Genomic DNA, 26,718 nt, shown 5'->3' on the forward strand with positions numbered 1-26,718 from the left:
ATCTGCAACTGTATATGGGTCAGGTAGCCAACCCAGCACTCCAATATGGTTTGTACACGTCATAGATATTTCCACCCACTAGGGGTTCATTGTCTACACCTGCATTCCATGTATTAATGCACAGTTCACCTACTATCTCTGTCATGCATGAATCTCATTCATGTGTGTTCAAGTGTCACTGCAGTCTTGAATAACACTCCACCTTTATTACCAGGTCACAGTTTGTTACCAGGTGAGCTCTAGGCATATATTAATGAATCAATGCTTATCAGTGGCTTAGTTTGATAAACACTATGTATATTGTACATTTTGTCACACACAAAATCCAGGGACAGGTACTACTACATATTTATAGAAACAGTTATGTATTGTTAACAGATGTTCTCCCCACAGGAATTACAAGTAAATAAATGGCTGTAGTAGCTGTTCAAATGGTTTACTAATTTTTATGTCCAGATGTACCAGCATGTAAACAACATTGCTCAGCAAGGTGATAAGACTTCAGTAAATAAAATGTCAACAAGTACACTACTAATACAAGTTAGTAAAACAACTAAAACTGTTTAATCTTGGTACGGCTGTATGTCTGGTGCATCTGTGAATGTCTGCTGGTAGTCTAACCCCATGCCTGCCAAGGATGGCATGAGACGTGCAAACTGTCTGTACTGTGCACGATACATGTCTCTCAAGTGTCACGCTGTCACGAACTCTCATCACTGTTGCCATATCCCTTGGACACATATTTAACATCCACTTAATTTATGTCAATAGCGAACTCACACTACATCAGTCCACAGCACACCTCGGTAGTCATATATGTTCCCGGGACATGTAAGAGTCCCCTGTAGTTGTGGACCTGTAAGTGTTACAGCCTGGCCCATACTTCCTATGCAGATAGATTGAGAGGTATGTAGGTGCTACAGAAGCTATAGGGCACTTGTATACATAAAGTAAGGGCAGATCTGTAGAGTACAGAAGAGTAGTGTTGCAAACAGTATACCTTTACTGGTAGTAATGGAATGTATTTCTCTCTCTCTCCCCCCACCCCTTATCTGCATCACAATTTATTATTGCCATACATCAAGTATAGTTTGCTTTTAACATATGTTGTTCTCAAAACCTTATCTTGGGCCTTGTGTTTTATTATTGTTATATATTACAATAGTTCCATATTAACATACCTTGTTGAATTACCTATGTTGTTGGCCTTTTGCCATAATCGTTAATGGCATGCTGTTACTATACTGACTGTTATCCTTTTTATTGTTGTGTTCCATATGATGCGCAATGTTATCTTACTGGGTTATATGCAACAACTTGGCATGCTGTTATAACTAAAGTTTAAATGTTCTATTCATTACTAACCTATACACTTTTAAAAAACCTTAACACCATAGCACGACTGGGTAGGCCAGTTTCTGTGGATCCACCTACCCCACCTCAACTGGCTGTGGCACCAGGTCCCAGCACCTCTGGGACCCAACATGGTGCTGCACCCTTTACCAGTCCTGCACCACCTATGGGTGGAACCACCTCAGGAGATGGAGCCCACCCCCCTGGGAGTGGGTGCAGAGAGGCAGTTTTCACCCAGTGACAACTACCAGGGATGGTGCACAGGATCATCCACCAAGGGTTTGATGATGAGCTGCACCTGATTGAGGGCAGACTGGCCAAGCAGGAGGGGCAGGGTAGCCCCAGTGCTCCACCCCTAGCACAACTACCTTCAGGGCAGTGAAGGAGCAGTGGTGACTGCCCATTGGTGGGAAACTCAGTCTCACAGCTTCCATCTGATGACACATGACTCTCTGATTCTATGACTACCTCCCCGTCCAAGGTGTTTACCCCATCATTTGTCATACACCGCCCCTGTCTGCTGTCTTGTCTGTTTGCAAATGCAACCTCTCCTACCCAACTTACCTCCCCAAATGTACTTATAACCCTTCCCCAACATTCTAGTATCACCTTAAAAAAAATGAGCATCTGCCTCCCCAAAAAAACATCACCCCATTACATAACTCTCCATTTTGCAATTAATCAACACAGTTATGTCACCCATACCCCTCCCTCTGGGATGTGAGGTTCCACATTCCAAATTCTCTGCAACCTGCACAGCTGTTGCTGTACAAGAAATGGAGAGCTATGGTGCTTTCTACACCCATGCAGCACAAACTCACTTAAACCTGCTTTAATCTCCTTCTGTCTATCTGACATTATAATGCACATCAGCAAAATAATCAGCACTCCCAAATCTCGCACCCAGGACCCTACAAGCTAGGACATAGTGCATTAGGCCAGTTGGCCACTCATCTCTGAAGAATAGCAAGTGTTTCCATAAGCATATCCTGATTGCCAGTAATGCACATCAGCAAAAAGTCACCCCTCTCATGTCTCTAACCCAGCACCCTGCCAACTACAGCATAATGCATTTGCCCACTTAGCCACTCAACTCTTAAAGAGAGTAGGTGTTTCCATAAATATATCCTTATTGTCAGTGACATGCTGCTTGTACATATAATGGGAAAAATGACAGCATACTTGGGACTGTGATGCTGACACCAAACCAGTACACAGCCAAATAAATGTTAATGGCTTACGATATCAGGTAGAGCTGACAACTGCATAGATTGTTGCATAATGTCCAGAGTTGTGCCACCTACTTTTGGCACAGCTGTCACAAAACCTATCCTGTATGCTAAAGTTCTGGCAAGTCAGTACAGATTAAGAGTAGAAAATCATGACAGACATTTCAGTGTCACACGTCATACCCAATCGAACACACATGATCATGTGAATCCCGTGTAACAGACTGTATGCATGCACATATGTCTTGCAAATACACCTGCTATAGTATTGACTCAGTAGCTTAATCTGGTATATTCCTAGCATGCCTTACATTTTGCCACCCACAGTCCTGGCTTCCATTCCAGTCTGTTGCATGTCAAGTACATGCTTGGCAATACAACAAATAACTGACTGAGCACTGCAATCTTAAACAGAACTTGTTGCTGCTACTGTAGTCACTGCCACCCATATTAGCACATCAAAGTCCTGTAAGTTGGGGCACACTTTACAAATATGTATAGGCACCCTAAATGTTGCCTATCACTCTCTGGATGGCGCTATTAAATAACATATGTACCTGAGGCACATGCCTCACCTGGACTGTTATGGTTACTTTTACCTTGGCTATGCTCTGACAACAGAGCTGACACTGCTTCCTCACTGACATATACAGATTGCTGTCCCCCGATGTGTTCACAATCCCCAGTATGACTCCTGCATGGTATGCAGCAGCTGCAGCCTGCAACATATGTGACGGTATATTCAGCTACCTGCTACAGACCAACTATACTTCCCAACCACTTAGAACAGGGGATCTACACAACACCCATACAGAAAGGGGTGGGAGTGGGGGGAATGGTCAAGTGACAGGGATATTTACAAACATATGCAGATGATGAACCAGCAGCTACTGCAGCAGCATGCATAGTCTGATGTAAATTATGTATGGCACTCACATCTGTCTGTCCCCTTACTGACTTCAACCCACATTGTTAAACAGTAAACTGCCAAATAATCAGAAAGTCTGTTCAAAATGGCCAAGCATAACATGCAAAACTGTATAAATACCACATAAATCTGGACAGTGGACAGTATTTGTACCTACCTTCTGTGATGCTGTAGTCCCCACACCTTGATAATGTCCATCTCACAGGCCAGGAATAGGGCCAAGGCCTACAGGAAGACCTGGAAGATAGCACTGTGGTGCCATGCCATTGGCTAATGAAAATGCAACACAGCTGTTTTGGATGCAATTAGAAAGTGTGAGCCACAGATTAGTGCACAGGCAATCACCTGTTCATGAGCATTACCTACAAAAGGCAAGCTGCTGCCTATGGTAAGCAGGTCTGTGACTTTCTTTACAAAGACAGACTGTTATAGCATAAGCATTATACTAAAGGATGTCTGCACATAAAGGACTACAGTACTATATCAGGTATGCAATAGAACCACCCATGTAATGGGACACAGATGAGAGGATGCAGTTATGGGAAATATGGATTTCAACAGGAGGTCTGTAGTACATATCTTGGAATGCCATGTTGCTTTTAGTCAGCTGTCCAGCACCTACAGGCTTCCATTTTGGCTCTGTCAGCTGTGACACAGATCACAGCTCTGGCCCTCTGAGTCCCTCCAATAATGGTCGGCTCATGGACGAATGCTAATGAATTGTGTTTTAGACAATCGTGACAGTAAGTACTGGTATATACAGCTGGCATATCACATGAGGTACTGTCAGTCAGCTCTTCCCAGTCTGTGAATGTGAATTTCACACAGGCATAGTTCAAACATTCTCTAGGTGCCCCTGACTGTTCCTGACGTACTCTGGCTAGGTCACTGTGTACTGCACACCTGTATCTCATCACTTGACAGCTATGGCTAGCATACCTGTTGACCCCCTACAGCAGGACAGCAGGTAATAGCCAGTAGTACTGGGGGGACACAGGCCCAGCCTCAGCAACAGACTGTACATATTGAGCATACAACATAACTGAATAAATCCAAAATACTGCTCTCACTGGTAAATGCTCTTGTGGAAACAACCAGTAAATATATAATAAAAAACGTAGCACAAGAGCAAAAGCAAGGGTCAAATCTAATATTCAAAGCCAGATACTTTTATTAGTAAAACAATGGATAAGCGCTTTCGCTAAAAAATAGCTTCATCAGATCACAATGTTTGCTTAACATAGACAGTTTAAATACTAAAGCACATGGTGAGTACAATTCAAATGAACCAATCATCATCACACATCAATTAGTTCACTTAACATTTAAAGCAGCAAATACAAAGGTATATCAGTGCATTCATTACTGCTACTAATCATATAAAAAATATATATAAAAAACTAACTCCATTTAAAAAAGCGCATCCTTTGAATACAACAAATGATAATATAAAACTTTTATAAAAGTTTTCTTGTTATTAAAATGCATTATAAAAATTATTTATATATATCTATTACAATTTAAAAATGACTGAATATTCTCATATCTTTATGTGTCTGCGTTTTCTAAGTACAGGTTTGATAGAGACTTTGTCATTTAGTCCTGAGCCTCTATCTGCTCTTAGCAAAATAATCCAGTTATTTTCCTTCTCCTCTGTATATGTCATTATGTTACCTCCTCTTGCACTAGGTTCTATTACTTCTAGTACCCTAAATTGAAATTCATGTTGAGTGTTGTGTAAGACAGTGTGCTTGGCTAAAGCATTCTGTGTATTACTTTTTCTGATGTTATAAATATGCTCTCTTATCCTGTCACGTAGTAGGCGGTTCGTCTTACCCACATAAAATGATGAACATATTTTGCAAACTGCCAGGTAAACAACGTTAGGTGTCATACAATTCGCATGTGTTCTAAAATAAAATGTTTTACCATTATCAACATGTTTATGTTTGATGATAAGATTTTTAAGCAACATGAAGGCGTAGCAATGGGCACTCCTTTTATATATATATATTTTTTATATGATTAGTAGCAGTAATGAATGCACTGACATACTTTTGTATTTGCTGCTTTAAATGTTAAGTGAACTAATTGATGTGTGATGATGATTGGTTCATTTGAATTGTACTCACCATGTGCTTTAGTATTTAAACTGTCTATGTTAAGCAAACATTGTGATCTGATGAAGCTATTTTTAAAAGCGCTTATCCATTGTTTTACTAATAAAAGTATCTGGCTTTGAATATAAGATTTGACCCTTGCTTTTGCTCTTGTGCTACGTTTTTTATTATATAACTGAATGAATACTGTACCAGATATTAATGTACCATAACTGTTTTCTGAGGGGTCTGGCATGTGACAGCCAGATTTCCCACAGTCCGGGAGCAACCATTGTGTATTGTCCAACTATTTGCCAGACATCCACATTTACACCTACAGGGAGGATACCCTACAGCACATTTGCAGTGCTGTCTGTCATTGGGTCACACAGATGTTGCCATACTGTCCCCATAGACTTATAGTACCACTCACTTATTTGTCGGATGGTGGTTGTATGACATGGTACTGAGACATCGCCCATAGGGGACACACCACAGTAGATGGCAGTGATGGGTGTGGAGACATAACAACAAAGTCTGTCACAGCACACAGGGCCATAACCAGTATACCTAGGATCATAGGAGGTTACTAGGCTATTGGGCCTGAGGCCGTCATAGGCCTAGCCCATGTTTATGCAAGTCAGCACCCGCTGCCACAGACCAACAGGGACACAGGTGGTATCCCAATGATGAATGTCCTGTTTACCACCCAGTTATCCAAGTTTTGCTTAAAAAGAGATAAAGAGGTACTCTGCTGCCTGATGTGGACAGGGTGCTCATTCCACAGTTGGGTGAGTGTCTGGGACACACAGCTGACCCACCAAGTCCTGGTGATGTCACAGACCAGGTTGAGGGTGTATGTGTGGGTTACTCAAGTGATGCTTGACTTGTGGATGTGCAGCAGTCCCATCAAGGTGGAGTCCGTGATCGCCTTGTATGCCAGACAGAGGTAACCTCTGAGGAGTCTGTATGAAACTGGGTAGAGGGATAGGGCTTGTCTAAAAAAAACACCAAACAAGTGTTAAAACACACCAGACTACAAAGCCAGTGAAAAAATGCCACCAATCTTGTATTAAATAGTTTATTCACACTGAATAACACTCTGGCACCTTGGCACAGCCTTCCTGGAGTTACAAAATATGCCGTACCATACATCTATATATATATATACATATATATATATATATATATATATATATATATATATATATATATATATGTGTGTGTGTGTGTGTGTGTGTGTGTGTGTGTGTGTATATATATATATATATATATATATATATATATATATACTTAAACACAATTAATCAAACAATCACCTAATTAATGAGCCATCAATTAAAATAATCATATATACATTTTAAAGAAACACTCCAGTTACTTTCACTATTTAAACCTGATGGAGATAATCTATTAAATTTTAAAATACATAAAGTCTCTTTATACAATAATTTCTTTTTCATTAACACTTCATCTGTTTCTGATATATGTTCCAAAATACAAGCTTTTAACAGTGAAAAGTCACTGCTATGACAAGTAAAAAAAGCTATAGGGCTCACAGTATTATTGTTTTTTATGTCTCTAATATGTTCTTGCAACCGTAACTTGAATATTATAGGTTCATAGGTTCATAGGTTCATACTAGGCTATCTGCCCGAGGGCATTTACAAGCCTAGCCCATAGTTTTGTGGCTTACGCCACCCCTTTAGTATGGGGAACTATACCCATTATTTTGCTGTGCCTCTGTTGAGCAGTGACACTGAGGTAATCCCTGGGGTATATCTGCGATCTCCCATCCATTGGTCAAGATTTCTCTTGAACAAGGCCAGCGAGGTGCTCTGCCTCACATATACGGGATTTTATTCCACAGCATAGGGAGTCTTTGGGTGATGAATCTATCCTCCAGCACGTCCTATTAATAGCCGTCGAGGTTTAAGTCTCCGCCCTTGTGGCTCTGACGGATCTAGATTTTTGAGGTGAAGCATATTCATCAAATCTGGGTTTGACATGGCCTTGTATGTTAGGCAAAGGTCACCTCTGAGCAAGCGGCGACTGAATAGAGCTGGAGTTCTTTCAGTCGGGCAGCATAGGACAGATGTTTGAGACCCTTTATCCTTTTGGTGAGGAACTTTGTGGCCTCCAGCTGCTGCAAGTGTCGGGTCAGATACATTCCGAATGGGGCATTGTACTCAATCATTGGTCTGATGAGTGATGAGTATAGGGAGACTATGACCTCCCTTGATCTAGATGAGAATCCCTTCATGATAAGGTGGGCAATGTAGAAGGTCTTCCTAACTACTTTAGCTACATGGGTGTCGAATGACAGACTACTATCAACCTGAGTCCCCAGGTCCCTGATAACTTTTTCTGTACTCAGTGGATTGCCACCTATTTGGTAGCTAGGGGTAACCTTGTTTTTCCCGAAGGGTATGATTCTTTTAGTTTCCCCTATATAAAATAAGTTATAGGGGCAAGACAAAGCATATACCACTGATTTAGTTATACATGAAAAAGTAGAAATGGAACAGAATTTTACGCCATTTATTTTTTCAAAACATTTGGTAATGTTGGAGCAAACCGAGCACTTTCCACAAGGGAAGGTGCCACATTCCAAAATCTGCAGATTTAATTTTTCACCAGGTGAAACAAATCCATTGTGTGCCACCATGTCTTTGATATTTCTACTTCTCTTGAAAGAGATATTTACAGTTCTACAAAGATTTCTTACCCCTTCCGTACTAATTAAATAGGGCCAATAATATCTAATGACATCAATGATTTTCTCACTTAAGATATATACAGTAACAACATAGACTTTTCTACACTCCTGCACAGTATTAAATTCTCTATTATTATTTATCTTATTTACTAAAGGCTATTATGAAGTAAGCTGGTATCTATTATTTTATGAAGGGCATCTAAAATAGCATTTTCATCATACCCCTTTTGCTTGAAATTAATTCATGTTTTTATTTATTTATTTATGATGTGCAGCAGTCCGATCAAGGTGGAGTCCGTGATCGCCTTGTATGCCAGACAGAGGTAACCTCTGAGGAGTCTGTATGAAACTGAGTAGAGGGATAGGGCTTGTAGCCTATCTGTGTTTGGTAGACATTTGAGGCCCTGGTATTCCCTGGTGAGGAACCTCTGTGGTCTCCCCAGCTGCTGCATGCGCTTTGCGAGGTACATGATGAAAGGGCATTATACTCAATAATGGGTCTTATTATGGAGGAATACAGGGATGTTATGACCCTCATGTCCCTGGATGAGATAACCTTACATATGAGGTGGGCCATGTAGAAGACTTTCCTTACAATGGAAGCAATATGGTGGTCAAATGTCATGTCATGGTGCCATCAACCTGCGTGCCCAAATCCCTCATGACTGATTGCATGCTTAGGACATTGTTAGTAATGTGATAATTTGAGGGGAATGTCACTCTCCCCAAAAGGGGATGACACTGCATTTTGTGGTATGCAGCCTGAGGCCTTGTGTCTGGCACCAGTCATGGGTCTGAGTGAGACCCTCTTGGCAAATGTCCACATCAGTAGGGGATTTGGTAACAGCACCCACCATGCAGTCTTCTGCAAACGTAGTCGGACATAGCCCACTGGTTGTGCCCTGCACCTCAGAAGAGTAAATCACACATAACAGAGGTCCCAAATCAGAACACAGAGTTATGCCACTAGTTACAGGTCTATCGCTTGAGGTGGCTTCCCTTATATTGAGTAGGTGGGTTCTGTCAGTGTGCCAGTGTGCTACCCATCTGGTAACATATGGATTGATGCCTAGTTGAGACCATATATCTATTATGGACAAGTGGGGAATAATGTCAAAGTCTTTGGTCAGGTCATGGTAGGCGGTGTTGACTCCTCCCCATCATCCATGGCTTTGGTGACTGTGTCGAAGAAGTCAACAAAATATAACAGATATGATTCCCCCTTGACAAAGCCAAACTGTGTGTGATCGAGTATGTGAGTATGTGGAGGGGTCGCCAATGTACTTGTTAATGAAGTTTGTGATAATCTGTTCCATGGCCTTGCAGATCAGGCTAGTTAGGCTGATTGGTGGGCGCTCCACCTTAGTGTAAAGGGATGACAGTAGGTGTCCTCCACTTGGTTGGTACAAGGGCGGTATTGAAGGTTTTATTGAATATAGAGCCTAATGGTGCTGTAGGTTCATGCTTGAGGTAATTTAGGATGCATCTTGCCATGTGGTCAGGTCCCATGGATGCTGCATTCTATAACTTTGAGATAGCAGTGATGACCTGTGCTCTAGATATAAGGGGAAAGAGGCATGTAGTGGGGATAGGTACTGGGAATGTCCTGATGTACCGATGGGGAGGACAGGGAGTGAAGCTTTCACTGACTCTGTCAGACAGCAAGTTTGCTATATCTACAGCACTTGTATATCTGCTGTCCTTGACCACCACTTCTGAGCATATCTGGGTGCTTGCTTTGAGGTTGCAGACACATGTGAAGAAGGAGATATAATTGCCTGTAGTGGATGTCGCCAATGTGGGCTTGGAGTTTGATTTGCAGGATTTCAGTAGTGCTCTTATTTGCTTGGCCAGGCAAGGAGAAATTGCTTCAAATTGGGCGTCTGCTCCTTCTTGGTCCTTGACAGCACTATTTTACTCCTGTTATAGTCTATTTACTGCAGATGTCCACCAGACAGGTTTACTTATCCTTGCAGGGGATGATGTAGTCCTGTCGGGTATACCTGAGTCCATTCATCTATACAAATGCACGTATAGTGCTTTGGTGTATTTGTGGAAATTGGTGCCAGTTCCTACAGAGGGGGAGAAGGCTGTGAAGCTTCTTATACCGGGTCTATATTATGTAATCAAAAGATAAGTTCATCGAATACATAATAGTCGACCCGTAAATCCCGAACCGTAAATCTCGAACTGTCAAAATAGTAAAATGTGAAATTGCCGAAAATCAAAATATCAAATAAGAATAGTTGGCCCACTTCAAACCCCATGCATTTGGAAACGTAAATATTCACTTCTGCTATAATGCACTGTTATAGCACTTATGACCTGTGTTTACTGTATTAATAAATAAACTGAAAGTACGTTACACTTTAAATATGTAAGAACAGCACATGATACTTTAATTATGTCAACTGACAGTGTTCTCCTAAACCTAAAAGTTTTTAAACCTATCAACTGTCTGTAAAATGTAAAATAAAGTATATACAATGTATAATATGATAGTATGATAATCTTGCAACTACACCTTCATGAGCATAGCTATACAATTTAGGAAGTCATCTGTAGAGTAGTCTGCTCATCTCTCCAATATAACCTGTAAGAGATTGTGTCTTAGTTTTACGCTTCTTTAGTGATGGAGGTTACCCCGCATTAAGTTGTATTCTCACCTCATTTACTTTATTTTGTTCCTGAATAAGAACATCAAGAACAGCTGGGATCTCACAAATGTGCCCAGTAAACACCGCACACGCCTGTGCCAACCCTCGACGTAATTTTGGGTTCTAGGCAATTGTAGGTCTTTTAGGGTAGATACATTTCTCACTTGTCCTAGTACAAAAAATGTCCAAGAAGTATGTCAAAAGATCTTTGGCTTCAGGTGGAAAGCTGTCACAAAGTCTTAAAAAAGTAGACACTACTTCAGTTTCATCTGTGAAAGACAGTGCTATTTGTCTCTTTACAACTAGCTGAAATTTTGGACATGTGCCATAAAGTGTAGCAAGACCAGGACTTTGAACTTTGCACCACACTGCCTGACTGAAATGAAATAAGCAACCCTTACTTGTCACAGTGCTGAAGTTATGCTTTACACTCTTTATGGCTGCCATCTCAAAGTCTGTAACAATAAATTGCACAGTAGGCTTGCAATTAATAGAAGATAGCAAGTCAAACAGACACTCCCATAAGTAATTATAAGCTTTGAATGATTTTTTTTAGACATTAAGCAATATACCAAAGGTAAATTTTTAGTATTTTTGTGAAATGTCAACAATCCATGTATTGAATACAACTGTTGGCAAATACTTCCTTTCATTAGGAAGACTCCATCCATAAACCAGATTTTACTACAGCATAAATCTTGCAAATTTTCTTTAGTGGTGAATACCAGCACATGCACATTACTGCGTAAATCGACCATTCTTTTTTGAATAAAACTTCCCTCCTTTAATGTATACTTGGTAGTGTCTACTGAACCCAGTGCACTACTGTAAGTGACCATACTTTGACGTCTAACTCGATTTACTTGCTGAAGCATAGAACATCTGGATGGTAAACTTACAGTACTTTCTACAGAAGTGCTTGCAACTACATCGTCCACTACTATTGCATGTGTGTTTCTACACAATCGAGCAGTTTCCTTCAATGTATGGCATGCTTGATACTTTTCAGCTTCAGTTATGTCTGAAGTATGTTGATGTGCCACTGATTTTAACAAGACTTCACCGTCTACCTCTTTTAATGTTATAGCTCTCCCTTTGCATTTGTGTGATAGCTTCATTCTGCAACACCAATACTTTTTACTTTTTACAGTTTTCTCTAGGTTGTAGAGATACCCATAAACATGTAACATTGCCCTATTTTTCTGAGATATTACAGTCTCGTAAATCTTACCTAGAATGCCAGGAGTTGCTTGTGAACATTTGGCCATAGTTGTAGATTTTATGCAATGTAATGCACAAACAGTATTACTATTTATATAGGGATGCAATTTCACTTCCGGAAGTAATTATAACATACTTTGTGTGTTTTTTGAAACTTTTTCAAGTTTTCCTGCTTTTATGTGGAATAAATGAGTTGTGTACAATAGTCTACATAAAACTAAAATTTCTTGTAATATTTTCAAACTGAAAGATTAGCAGTGACGCAATTCTACAATAATGCTGTACGCCACCTAGAAGCACTGGGCCAACTATGATTTTTTGAAAACGTTTCTTTCACATTTTTCAGGTTATGATGTTACCTTGCTTCGACATGTATGGGTCGACTATTATGTATTCAATGAATTTTATGTCTGATTACATAATATAGGCCCATTTATACCATCCCTCAGGAGGCTGAAATCAACTTTGCAGATGTTTGTATGTCTGACCCTAGGGTATTGTGGGAGATGGCAACTACAAATTTGACCGCTTTATGGTTGGTGTTACCACAGAGGATGATACTGTAGGGATACTGCAGTGGTTACCCATGTTGTTTAATATCAACTCCAAGAGATCTTCACCTCATGTGGGGGTAGCAACTAGCTGTTACAAGATGTTAGCACTGACAAATGTGATGAATCTCTGAGCATTTGTGTGCTGAAATGAGTAGTTCCTCCAATCTATGTTTGGGTAGTTAAAGCCATTCAGGATCAGAGTGGGATCCTGATAGAGTTGCACAGGTCCATATAGATAGAATGGGCTTCCTGGTCACATGCGGGGTCGGTAGCTAGCTATGAAATGAATAGGGGTCATGACAATGGTTAACTGCATCTGGAGTTTCTTTTGTGTGTCTTATTCATTGACCAGCCTGGACATGTGCATATCTTTCATATATAGTGAAACCCCACATCCCTTGGCATTACTGCCCACACCTTGGGGTCTGAATGTATGCTAGGATGTGTGACCACGTAAGGCTGGGGTGCTCTCTGCAGCTTTGAACCATGTGTCTGTGACTGCACAGATGTCAGCATTTTCCAGGGTTAAGACTACTTGCAATAAGTGCAGACTAATGTTTAGACTGCTAGCATTTAGCAGCATGGCCTTCAATTTGTGATTTGTTGACAATTTTATGTCGGTAGTGTTAGCATCACCACTTTTCCTAATAAAGCCACTATGAGGGGTGGCAAGAACCATTGGCAGAAGCCTGGAGGCCAGGTGAGATAAATGGAGGCCTTCTCTGGAAAAGCATTGTGGTCTGCTGATCATATCATCCCAGGCTGTCAGGTACTGGATCCCCCTCGAATGGCACCAGAAACCAAGCCAATTGTTAAAGCCAATCTTTTCCTGATGGTATTGTGGTATCATGCTGGGTGATGGTAGAATGCTGCTTAAGGCTAGAGACATACCTGCCTGGGACACATAATCAATGACCTCAATCATGTCTCACATATAGACCAGGGAGGTATGTCTCAGGTCAGGCACACCAACATGGACTATGACAAACTCAAAACAGTACCTGTTGTTGAGAGACAGCAGTGCGTATGTGATATGGCAGATTCTGGAACCTAACAGACAAGTAACTGTGATCTTCCCCATATACAGCCTGGTAAGACGCACACCTGCGTGTCTCACAATGGAGTATCCTATGACTAATATGTTTGATTTATGGTGACGGCTTAGTGGCTGCAGGACACAGGTGTGTGGCTATGTGTGGTATGTGGTGTGGAGGGCTGTGGATTTAGCATGTGTTTTTGCCTCGGATGTCTCCTTTGTTTGAGTATGTTTATGTTGAGGACCTCTGCATATGTGGGTGTGTGTTGTGTAGGTGTGGATGGTGTGTGAGGTGTACTGATTGTGTTGACAACCTTTTCAGTGCCAGATATGCTTGCTTGAGAGGGTGAGAGCATGGATGTAGGTCCCTAATGTCATTGAATCCCTCACACATTGTGTTCCTTGGTGGTGTTTGTAGATGGTTGTTCATGTACATGAGGCAGTTGCTACACTGTGTCAGGATGCCCATATCAACCAGACTGGCAGGGGAAACTGTAGGACATTGTCCAGCCATATGTGTCAGAATCTGAGGATGGAAGGCCAGGAAGACCTAAGGTGTGGGCCTACAGCCCATGTGGTTAACACAAAAGTAGGAGGCTTACACAACCACATACAATGTAGACAGGCTATACACAAGCAGTAATAGGTGCAACAGAAAAGACAGGTGAACACCCTAGAGAACATGCAGCAAGTAGCAAGAAACAGCAGGATAAACAGAGAAACACATGCTGTAATGCTGCTATGTTGCTAATAGCCGCATACATACTGTGGTGATATGTTCATAGGTTAGTACTAAGCTAACTGCCCTTGCGAGTCATTTTAAGCCTAGCCAATTATCCCCTGTAAGGCTCAAACCCTGCACCTTGTGTTTGTAAGGCAAACACCTTCACCATTAGGCCATCCTCCCAGGGTATGATGTGGGAGTTAGAGGAGGACAGTGGGAGTTAGAGGAGGACAGTGCTGGCTAATATGGATGTGCAAGGTGTGTACATAATGGAGAGCAATGTATGTGGTCCTGTAATTGTTCCCCTCTTCTTGCCTTTCAGGAGTGATGCACAGATAGACCAGTTTGTGTTTGCTGACAATACCTCTCCCCCACAATTCCATAGGTACATCTGGTGTGGCCGGAGTCCAACATCCTGTAGCTGGTAAGTGTGAAACTGTTTTGTTATGGCTTATCTATATCCTAGGAATGCTAAGGGCTGCCAATTTGCTGTGGACACAGCTGTTAAGCTTAGCCATAGTACAATACTTGAACATTCAATTGTGGAGGGGTTCACTGCAGTGCATTGAACTGGTAATCACAGTACCATATTTGTAGGTGCTGTAACATATTTGCACATATTTTTGTGAAGGTGTAGGCAGTTTGCTATATAGGAAGGAATAGTATGGTGGAGATGGGGGCGCTGTGTTTTAGGTGAAGGTCCATCACATACACTGGCATGTCACTAATCTCATAGGTGTATAGTACTGTCAACATTAACCAGATGTAGCTGCACAGCATGTTGTTAAGGGTCTGTCTTGATTGTGTCTGTTGTGGTCTGCTTGTGTGTTGTGCATAGGATCAGTAATAAGGTGTGTTATGTATAATGCAGTTGTGAAACCTCACCTCTTTTGTGTGTGTGTGTGTGTGTGTGTGTGTGTGTGTGTGTGTGTGTGTGTGTGTGTGTGTGTGTGTGTGTGTGTGTGTGTGTGTGTGTGTGTGTGTGTGTGGATCAGCAGATATAATAGTGCAGGTATGTAGTCATGTTGCCTTCCTCCTCACAGGTGACTGTGGGGGTTGGAGTGTGTCCCCTCACAACCTGATGTCAGTGTCCCATCAGACTCTGATGATGATGATGGCCATAGTGAGACACAGGTGAGGTTATTGGGGGCTGAATCTGTCACATGGGTTGACATCCCACTTCCTCTCCCAATGTCCCTGCACACAGTCAGTATGCCCATACATACCCATTCCTCTGTGGCCACCGATATTGGACAGTCAGAGGGTGATGGCTTTGAGCAGGAGAGTGTGGTGACTATGGCATCTGTGACTGTAGACACTAGCCATAGCCAGAGAGCTGGCAAGGTCCCACACAGGTAGATTGACAGGGGTGCTCAAAGAAGGACTGCTGCCCGTCCACCACCTGTAACAAGTGTCACATCACGAGTCATTTGTCACATATTTCAGTCCATCATGGAGGCACAGGCACGTTCTGAATGCAACACCAGATGGATGCTCAGAATCATGGATGCATCACTTTCTGGCATCTATGACTCCATCCACAATATTGGTGACACCATGCATCATTACACCAATGTAGTGGATAGACAGTGGGGTAAGATATTGTCACTCCTTGACTACACATTGTCTGTGCTGGAACATGTGGTGGGAGTAGGGCATCAGACACATGAATGTAGGTCAGCACCAACATCAGCTGAGAGTCCACGTGGCTGTGCACAGTCAAGCTCCCATTGTGGCAGTACCACCCGCACTACAGAAGTGAGGGTGCAGTCCACACCACAACATTGCAGGCCATGGGATCATGGTCCTGGGCAGTCCTGTGAGAGACACAGACCCAGCAGACACCAGTCAACATTAGCAAGTAGTACCCCATCTGACCCTGGCTATGGTGGTGCCAGTGCTTTAGTAAACAATATATACTAGTATATTCATTCAGGCCAGGGTACTCAGATTTAGGATTAATGTTTTTTTTAATTGTTTTATTGTTTTTTATAACTTTGATTGGTTGAGCATGTGTTTGAATAATATTTTAACCTGGCCTATGCAGATTTATTTATTTATTTATTTATTTATTTATTTGCAGTTGGTTTACCAGGATAGTCCATTGGGCCAAAAGAACCCGTTTTCAATGGAGTCCTGGGGAGAAAAGCTCCAATACAGACAAAATTAGGTGCATACAAAGATTACAAAAAATTACAAAAAGAGATTGTACAGAGTAAAACATAAAACATTTAAGCTCACAATTCAAAAGCATTCAAATCAATATAGTATGATGAGGATAAATGAGAGGTAAGAAAATAGAAAGAGTAATGTGATGGTGTTTGTTCTGAAGAAGTCCCATGTAATTTTATGGGGGATGAAAGTGCTTAACATTTATTGTATTTGTATCCAATAAAAAGAACTGTTTCCATATAAGGTCTTGTCTTTGGCTGCAATTTGTTTCTTTGGAGTCATATTGTGTGGTTCTGGTTCCCTACTCATGATGGTGGTGCCAGTGCCACTCCTGGCAAAGCCTGTTTCTGTGTTTGTGGCCAGAGATGGTGAACTGAACATTCTGCAATGTATGGTCCACAGCTGTCCAACATACCCTTGTTTAGGGATAGCACATGGCTGGACTGTGTACACTCACACATCACTGTCACATGCAGGTCACCAACAGACACACACAGCTCTTCTCCATCGCCTTGCTGACCAGCACTTCTCCAGACATGCACACACAATGTCAACTGTGTGGCACAGGCTAGGCCTTTGGCAACTCCGCACCACACCCTGTGCATGTGATGATACATGTGCCACATCCCTGTTATCCATACCATTGATGCAGGGACATGCAAATATGTGTCTGTTGCACAGGGTGGCTATAGTAAATTTAATTACTGTTTGTAGTGCAGTAGTGTTATGCCCTGTAAGGTGCTGTCTGCTGGTGTGTTTTTTGAGTACACATCAAAGTGTATGTACCTTTGTTCCATTATGCTGCATTGGTGGTAGTATTGCTGACTGTTGACTCCCACACTTTTTTCTGTTTCTGTTCCAGGGATATGTGTGTCTGTGCCGTGGAGAACTGGTGCCAATACAACAGCTCAGGATGACATGGTTGCAAAGCAGAAATTTGACTTCACCAAGGTTTGGCTGTATATGTGCATGGTTACTTAGGTGCATATGTGCAGAACAGTGTGTTAGGAACAATGGGGGCAAACAGCATAATCTTGCATGCATACCCCATTACACAGCATGCTACTCTTGATATATGTCACCTGGAAGTTCAGTAAGACTATAGGTTCATAGAAGAATAGGAGGTTACTAGAGTAATGGCCCTGGGGTCCTTACAAGCCTAGACATTAGTTTATCCCCAACAAGAAACATCAGTCAGCATCTGTTGTCCCTGTCAATGAGGGACAGAGGTGGTACCCCTGGGACAGATTTGTGGTTCCCATCCACTCATCATGGTTGTGCTTGAAGATGGTCAGCATGGTACTCTGTTTGACATGTATGTTGAGTGTATTCCTGAGACAGGGCAGCCTCTTGGAGACAGTCCTGTCTCTCCAGCAGGTTGCGTTGATGTTGCATATCAGATTCAGGCCTGTCATGTAGGTAATGAGTGAGGTGTTACTGTTACAGATATGGGGCAGCTGCAGTAGGGCAGGGTCCAACATTGCCTTGTAGGCATGACACTGAGCAATCTGTCTCATACTGAGTGAAGCACTAGTGATTTGAGCCTGTCTGCATAAGACAGATGTTGGAGGCCATGGATTACATTTGTGAGAAATTTCTGTAGCCTTTCTAGTTGGTGCATATGCCTGGATAGGTAAATACCAAATGGAGCATTGTACTAAAATATTGGTCTACTGATTGAGGACTATAGAGAGGTAATGACCATCTTTTTTCTGGATGTAATACCTTTACCTATTAGATGAACCACATACATGGCTTTTATGATCACTGGTGCTACATGCTGGTTGAATGCAAACTTACCAACCTAATTACTCAGGTCTCTCAACACAGGTTGTGTGTTTAGGGGGCTGCCATTGATGTGGTAAACAGCAGGGCCGAGTTTTTGCCAAATGGTATAATGATACAGGTTTTTGCATTTAGCTTGAGGCCAGGAACTTGGCACAAGTCTGTTGTTGATGTAAGACCCTCTTGCAGTATGTTAACATCATTTGGGGAGTCAATGATAGACAACACCCAGCTTACAGTCATCCACAAACTTGGTCAGTGCCTACAAATGTAGGTGTTGGCAGGTAGCATTCATGCCTACATGCATGTGGGTTATTTAGGGGCAGCAGATACTCACAGGTCCTCAAAACATATACATATTGCACACACATAGGCAAGTCAGACAGAAGAGTTGCCACCTTATCAAATGCCCAGTGTGGGACAGTTTTAGTAGTAACATGAGAGCTGGCAGGACAATCTATACCCACAACAAGTGCAAAGGACAGAACTTCACTTTTTTGCCAGTATAACAGCTTATTTATGTAGCATCTGCCTAGATTATGCTATTTTACATAACATTTAGGTATTTGTGATGTACAATGACTGTTCTATGCAACTATTAGAAAAATGCTGAAAATGTTTGTTGTCCTACACTCTCGGGACATTTCTATTGTCTTAGTTGTTTTCACAGGACACACCTGGCCAAACATCGACTGCAACTTGCACAGTGGGACAGGTGGTAACCCTAACACAGTCACACTGCTGCAAGGGAATATACTTGCACACACACACATGCACACACACACACACACACACACACACACACACACACACACACACACACACACACACACACACACACACACACACACACACACTCATGAACTGTCCTTGTTGAGAGTAGAATCCCTACCTGGCTAGTTGTAAATACTATAGCTCTACATATGTATTGCATGCTCCATGGAGCTTATGTGTTTTTGGAGTATTTGCCACTTCTGTTCAGGTGGATGACATCTGCAGGCACTGTAAAGGTTGCCAATGGGGGGTTAACAGGTTTGCACAGGCCCATAACATTTTATCATCATTGCACACATACAGGCTAGACAGCCACACTGTTGCAAGGGGATATGCTTACACATGCACATACAATTACAGATTTGCTGGTTTTGAAATTAGAACCCCTACTTATCAAGTTATATACACTAAAGTACGATGTACCTATTGCATGTGCCAGGGAGCTATTGTGTTTGGAGAGTGTCTAACTGTGCTTCTAATGTGGATGATATCAGTAGGCCCTGAATAGGTTGCCAATGGGGGGGTTAACAGAGAGGGACAGGCTCTTAAAATGGTATTGCATGCACACAGTCAAAACAGCCACACTACTGCTGGTAAGATGCTTTCACACACACATAGACTCATAGAGCTGACAATTTTCAGATTAGAACCCCTACCTATCTAGTGATATATACTATAGTGCTATGTACTTATTGCATGCGCCACAGAGTTTATGTGTTTGGAGAGTGTCTAACTGTGCTTCTAAGGTGGATGATATCGGCAGACCCTGTAAAGTAAGCCAATGGGGGTTAACAGGTTGGCACGGGCCTTAAAATATATCAGCACTGCACAAACATAGGCAAGACAGGCACACTGCTGCAAGGTGATATACTGACATACACGCTCACAGAGTTGCCGTTGTTGGGATGAGAACACCCACCTACCTAGATGTGCAGAGTATAGTGCTACGTACATATTGCATGGAACATGGAGCTTATGTGTTTGGAGAGTGTCTGCCACTGCTGTTGGTGTGGATGACATCAGCAGGGAGGTCACTGTTGTGGAAGACACTAGTCACAGGGCCAAAAAATTATTGACCATTGCACAGACAAAGGCCTGTTGGGTGTGTGTGTATACTGCTGTATGTGGAATATCTGCACTGACACCCACGCACACACACACACACACACACACACACACACACACACACACACACACACACACACACACACACACACACACACACACACACATGGTGGCTGCTGTAAGAGTAGAATCCCTACCTATCTACTTACTATTACACACTACAGCTCACAGTACTAGTTGCACATGCCGGTGGTTACAGTTTTTATACAAATGGCTGCAGCACTACATCACTCTATATCTATCTATCTCTCTATATATATATATATATATATATATATATATATATATATATATATATATATATATATATATATATATATATATATATATATATATATATATATCAATCAAACTCTACAGGTACATATATATCTTATATGTGCCACATACTGGTAGACAAGGATAATCATGTCTGATGGGCATAGGGAGAGACAGTTAGGTATACATAGCTGTCTCTATGCACAGAGATATATTGAAATCTCAGTTCTATAGGCAGATGCGGCTTCACGCATGAGCTGAAATTAGCTAAGTGTAGGAGCATGCCCAGTGTGACTGTCGGTACTTACGGGGAGACTCCAGGCTGACCTGCCTGTACTCCAGTCTGGGATTTTGTGGGCTACAGCCAATTAGCTGCTGCACCTGATTAAATAGTTCAGCACCTCCCTGATATAATGCCCAAGGGATTCCCCAACTGTGTGCTGGCCATAATGTCTGACTCATACCTAGGGTGTGTACAGATTGTATTATACTGAACAGGGTTTTGGATCATATGTCTAGTGCATTGTACATAGCAATGTGATTTCCTGGTACATCAGTGGCAGATCATTATAGATTGACATGAGGAACTGCTGACAGACATTTGAGTTACTTACTCTATACACAGCAGGGAACCCATGCTACTGCACAACCTCTTCTACTCTGCACTTTCTACAATTGCCTGGTCAGTAGTTAATCCTTATCCTTATATGTGGGCCTTTGTCCTGCTTCTGTTTCTGGCTTTGCCCACAGTTGCTGCTCTATGTAGTTGTATGTATGCTGTGACTGCGGTACAAGATGTAACACCAGCAATGTGATTTCCTGGTACATCAGTGGCAGATCATTATAGATTGACATGAGGAACTGCTGACAGACATTTGAGTTACTTACTCTATACACAGCAGGGAACCCATGCTACTGCACAACCTCTTCTACTATGCACTTTCTACAATTGCCTGGTCAGTAGTTAATCCTTATCCTTATATGTGGGCCTTTGTCCTGTTTCTGTTTCTGGCTTTGCCATAGTTACTGCTCTATGTAGTTGTATGTATGCTGTGACTGCGGTACAAGATGTAACACCACACGCAGGGTTACAGACTTCACACCTCTGACTGTACCTGTTTTGCAGGATGTCCATCATTGCCCCATATGTCTGCTATGGTCCTCAGACAATTTATGTTGTACTGGTGTTATAATGCTACATGGTGCCCATGCCTCTCAACATCTTAGAACAAGAAATCTGGACAAAGCCATATATAAAAGTGGGACACAGGCCCAAACATAGGGACAATTTGTTAATATTGCTCTTACAAACCTAGACAGTTGGTAGAATAACAAGTTTTGTATTAGCATGAGTTTTATGAAGGGTATGAAGTCTACATCTCAAATGCCTGTCATTATTTTCTAATGTCAACCTTTATTGATTTTCCAATAGTTTGATAGAAAACTGCAATGTTATGAAATACAGACCAGAAATATGTGGCAAAAATGTGGACATTCTGTGACACTCTGTACATTTGAGAGGTATGATGATGCCCACTGAGTTGTTGTAAGTATGACACAGTTACGTGACAGCCTGTACATCCTGCTGCTACTCTGACTTGTTACAACCTGTTCTACTAGCCACCGTCTAGGTAACTCAGAGCTGTGTACTGTCCATACCAGTGGCTCCTTGTCCATCCATTGTCTCTGGCATTGTCCAACTTTCCTGCAGTAATAAATAATGACATATGGGCAGTCTGTAGAACTCCTACTATAGGTCTAGCTCACATGCAAAATAGTAGACACAGCTAGTCTTGAACCATGAACACAATCAACCATGGTAATGTTTTAGCCCACTAAGCCACAACAGCCACCAGACAGTGCACTGTAATGCCTGACACTATCAACCACAGACATACATAGCACATTGCCCCCTGCATATTGTTGAAATGGAACATGTCATCAGATTTACTGGGACAGCCCTGGGATTGTGTGGTCTGCTGCTCTTACATTGCATACATAATCTACAGTTTTATGGTAGAATGGGTGTGTTGAGGGTGGGGATTCTAGCACTGACAATCATGCATCTGTCCTATTACTGTTTGTCATTTCCCTCATATAGTGCAGTGAGTTTTGCTGCCTTGGGGCCTAGTACATATTATGGGGCAGCTAGTATTGAGCAGAGATTTCCTGTTGTTCCAAATAGCTGTCAGTTGTCTGAAGATATCCCAGTAGCCCACTCTATTCCCTTGCATACATGCAGCAGGTCTTTACCTATGCTACCATAGTCTAGTACCCCATACATTTATTGTAAAGAAGAGTGACTTACCTTGTGAATGCAGCAGTTGAGATAACAGTGCTTCAGGGCTGACTCTGTCAGATGTATACAGTACACAGCCAATACATGGCAAGGTACAGGTTGTGTGGTGTGGCTGGCATCCTTTTTACTATGCATGTGAGTCGGAGTAAGGAATCATTCCCTAGGTCCATAGGATGTTAGTGTATGTGCTATGTGTCGTTTCGTTACCAAGGCCAGGGCATACTGAGCATGCCTATATCTGCTACTGGGACAGCCTCAGGGGGTTCCTCTTCTGAGTCTTCCTGTGGCTTTGGGACCCCTGACACTGGTGGGGGGCTGTGTGTCCCTTCCCTGTGATGTTCCTGCCACAGCTGCTTCCACAGGATCATATTGTGTAGCATGGTACATACTGTGAACATGTGTGCACATGTGATTGGAGAGTACTGCAGGGCTCCCCCAGATATGTTGAGGCAGAATCATGACTTGAGCAGCCCAAACACATACTCTATGATGTTCCTAGTTTGTGTGTGCCTTATTATGGTGTTCTTCGGTAGGTGTGTGTGCATTTCTGATTAATGTCATCATCCACAGTTTCAATGCATAGCCAGCATCCCCCACTAGATGGCCATATGAAATGTCCCCCCTGGCAAAGGTCTGGTACAGCTGTGATGCATGCCAGATGTTGGAGTCATGATAACTGACAGGGCTTTCACCACACACATTCTTGATAATGCCGTGGGCATTGCACATGATCTGGCAGTTAATAAAGTGATACCCTTTGCAGTTGATGTAGGCTATACCCTCTTCAATGGGTGGTCCATTGATGTGCACATGTGTGTAGTCCATGACATCCAGTAACTCAGGATAGTATGCTACTTGGTGGAAGAGATGCATATTGCTGGCCTTCTCCTCAGGGTAAATAAATGTGCTGCCTGGCATGTGCTTGCATGGCATCTAGGAAATGGTGGAGTACCTTGGATGCAGATGCCTGTGAGACCCTCTTTATGTCCACAGTTGGTCTTTGAAAAGTACCTATAGCCAGTATTCTAAGGGCTACACATACCTTTGTTTCCACTGGTATGGGTTCCCCTCTATTGGCTCTGGCTCTAAGTTGAGAGCGGTAGAGCTCTGTGAGTTCTTGTAGTATGTTCCTGAACACTCTATAGCACTGTACAATCTCTAGCTTATGTAACCCCTGGAAGGTTACCCTGGGCATGAACACTCTTCTCCTTCTCAGTCTGGGCCTATTGTCAACATCAGCATCAGCACTGAACTCAGCTTCAAGGACATACAAATGTAGCAGAGCAGCAGCAGCAGCCCTTATCATTTTGTCAGTTAAAATTCCCAAGTGTGTACTCCAATGGTGCAGAGTATATGGGAAAAATCAGATTGTGGGGGGTATGCATACTTTATAGTGGTGTGCTGTAGATGCAGCCTGTGTGATTGGCTAACTATGATGCATTGCACCTGCCAGGTATATCATTGAGGGGTTTGAATGACCCAGTGTCTGTGGAACAGGGCCTAGCAGCAATTTATATATGATTGGATTTCCCAGGTTATTACCTTTTTTTTTTTAAATATCTTCCCTGCTAAGCACTGCAGCATGGCATGCAAACCCGAGACACTAGTATAAACATTGCTTAACAGTATGGACTCACCCCCTTGAACTGGGATGCTCAGCATAGCTTAAACTGGCTAAAACATGTGCCCCCACGACTAAACAAAGCTTAGCAGCACTAGACACATCCCCTGTTTAGCTGAGCGGCACGATGCTCAAACAGGTGCCGCTGAGCTCCAATCTGCTTAAACATAATGTGACACACCCCCTTTTGATGTCAGCTACTTCTACTACTAACACCAACACTGTTCTGGCCCTACACAGATTTTATCTGCGGACACAATGGCCCAGTTTTGCTATTCAGTAACCCCAACTCATTTGCATAGAGATCCTTGCATATACCCTGGATACTTAAATACTCCAGGGCCTGCCTCTTTAGCAACCACTGAAACCTGTCATTGCACACTCTGCATGCAGGGCACTATAATGCATTATTTTTGCAATTGTCTTATTTTCAGTGTTTCAAAATTTTAACATTTCATTTTTTTTTGTGCATAGTGGTATGTTTGAGCATTGCTGTGCACCGAGCAAATGTAATATTAAAAAATATATTATTTTATAGTGATTTGCATTGATTTTTGGACTCACAGGGCATAGTTTTAGGCATTTCCCTGCCTACATTGCAATTTGGAACCTTCATTTTGAGCTTTTACAGCCCTTGTTTAAGTTTTATATTTTTGTACATGGTTATTTTCCATGTACATTTCTGACACCAACACAGTGCTTACATGGGTACCTTTCTGCTTACTGGATCACAAATCACCCTCATTTGCATGGATTTCACCTGCTTATGAAGTGATTTGCATTCCATGGACACATCAGTATCCAAACGTTCGTGCACGCCCATCTGCTCTGTTTACTGGATCACTTGGCTGTCGCTTTCCATGTTGGGGCCCTGCCACTATGCCTACATGGAAAATCACTTCATGTAGGCATTATTGAATTCCCACCTTAGTCTTTTTTTCACTACATCATTCGTTTGCTTGGTAAAGACCCACTGCACATCTGAATAAGACATAATAACCCTAAGTCTAACCTTACCCTTGACCATAACCCAACCATACACCATATCCTGGCAGAAAAAGAAATCTTCAATAACACTACCACTGGTTTTAGTTAAGAGACTACTTTCCTTTTTCAATCTCTTTTATGTTTTTTGAAATTTTGAGTTTTCAGTAAAATGAGATGGCATTGAACGACTCTGTTTTGATGCTTTTATTTTTTGAGTAGTCAGTGTATACATATATTTATATATATATATATATATATATATATATATATATATATATATATATATATATATATATATACATATATAGATAGATATGTGTGTGTGTGTGTGTGTGTGTATGTGTGTGTGTGGTTTTATTTTAGCACATCACATTATCAAAACACCGAAATCAGTGAGACCAGAATGTTATAAGCTCGTAACACTGCAAGACTGTAAAATCGAGCCTTAATACATCAGAAAACAAGACCATAACAAAGAAAGCCCAAAACATCAAGTTAAAAGACGACGGGGAAACATTCCACCACTGTCTCCCATATTATCCAAATGTAAAGACCAACTTTCCAAACATGAATAAAACACTGCAGTGCAAATGTGGCAAACTCCTCCAAATATTCACATATAATGAGAATAAATCATGGAAACAATGGTAACTTACAAATATCTCACTTTCCAGACTCCTATATGACAGTGCTCCATTAGTGGCAAACAGCAACTTACGTCAAAAGAACAAAAAAACACACAAGTGTAAACTGCACAGTTGTCCACATGTAAACTGAAATTACAAATCATAGCTTCAGTAAACCAGTAAGAGCCTTCAGATAGCTGATGGTATCATAGCTGTCCTTGCTCCATAACACTACTTCAAACTGAGACTCCCATAACAGCAATTTTCTTTTCTTGGATGATGGATACCCTGCTGCCATTTGCAGTTGCAGTTCCTCCACTCTGTTTTGCCCTCTAGCTAATGTTAACAATAGAACAGACAGATATGTTGCCTGACCCCCCCAAAATACATTTGATCCTTTTATGCCACCCTTCAATACTATTCTGTTTCCAAGGCAGATATTGTGCATTTAATTGAGACACTTTCCATAATTCTATGGGGAATAAAGTTAGAAAGCATACAAATGGCATAGTTCTTGTAGTGAACTTTCTTGCCATCCCCAATAAGCACCG

This window comes from Protopterus annectens, chromosome 1.part0 (assembly GCF_019279795.1).
Source record: "Protopterus annectens isolate FY-2018-M chromosome 1.part0, PAN1.0, whole genome shotgun sequence".
Classification (NCBI taxonomy): domain Eukaryota; kingdom Metazoa; phylum Chordata; order Ceratodontiformes; family Protopteridae; genus Protopterus; species Protopterus annectens.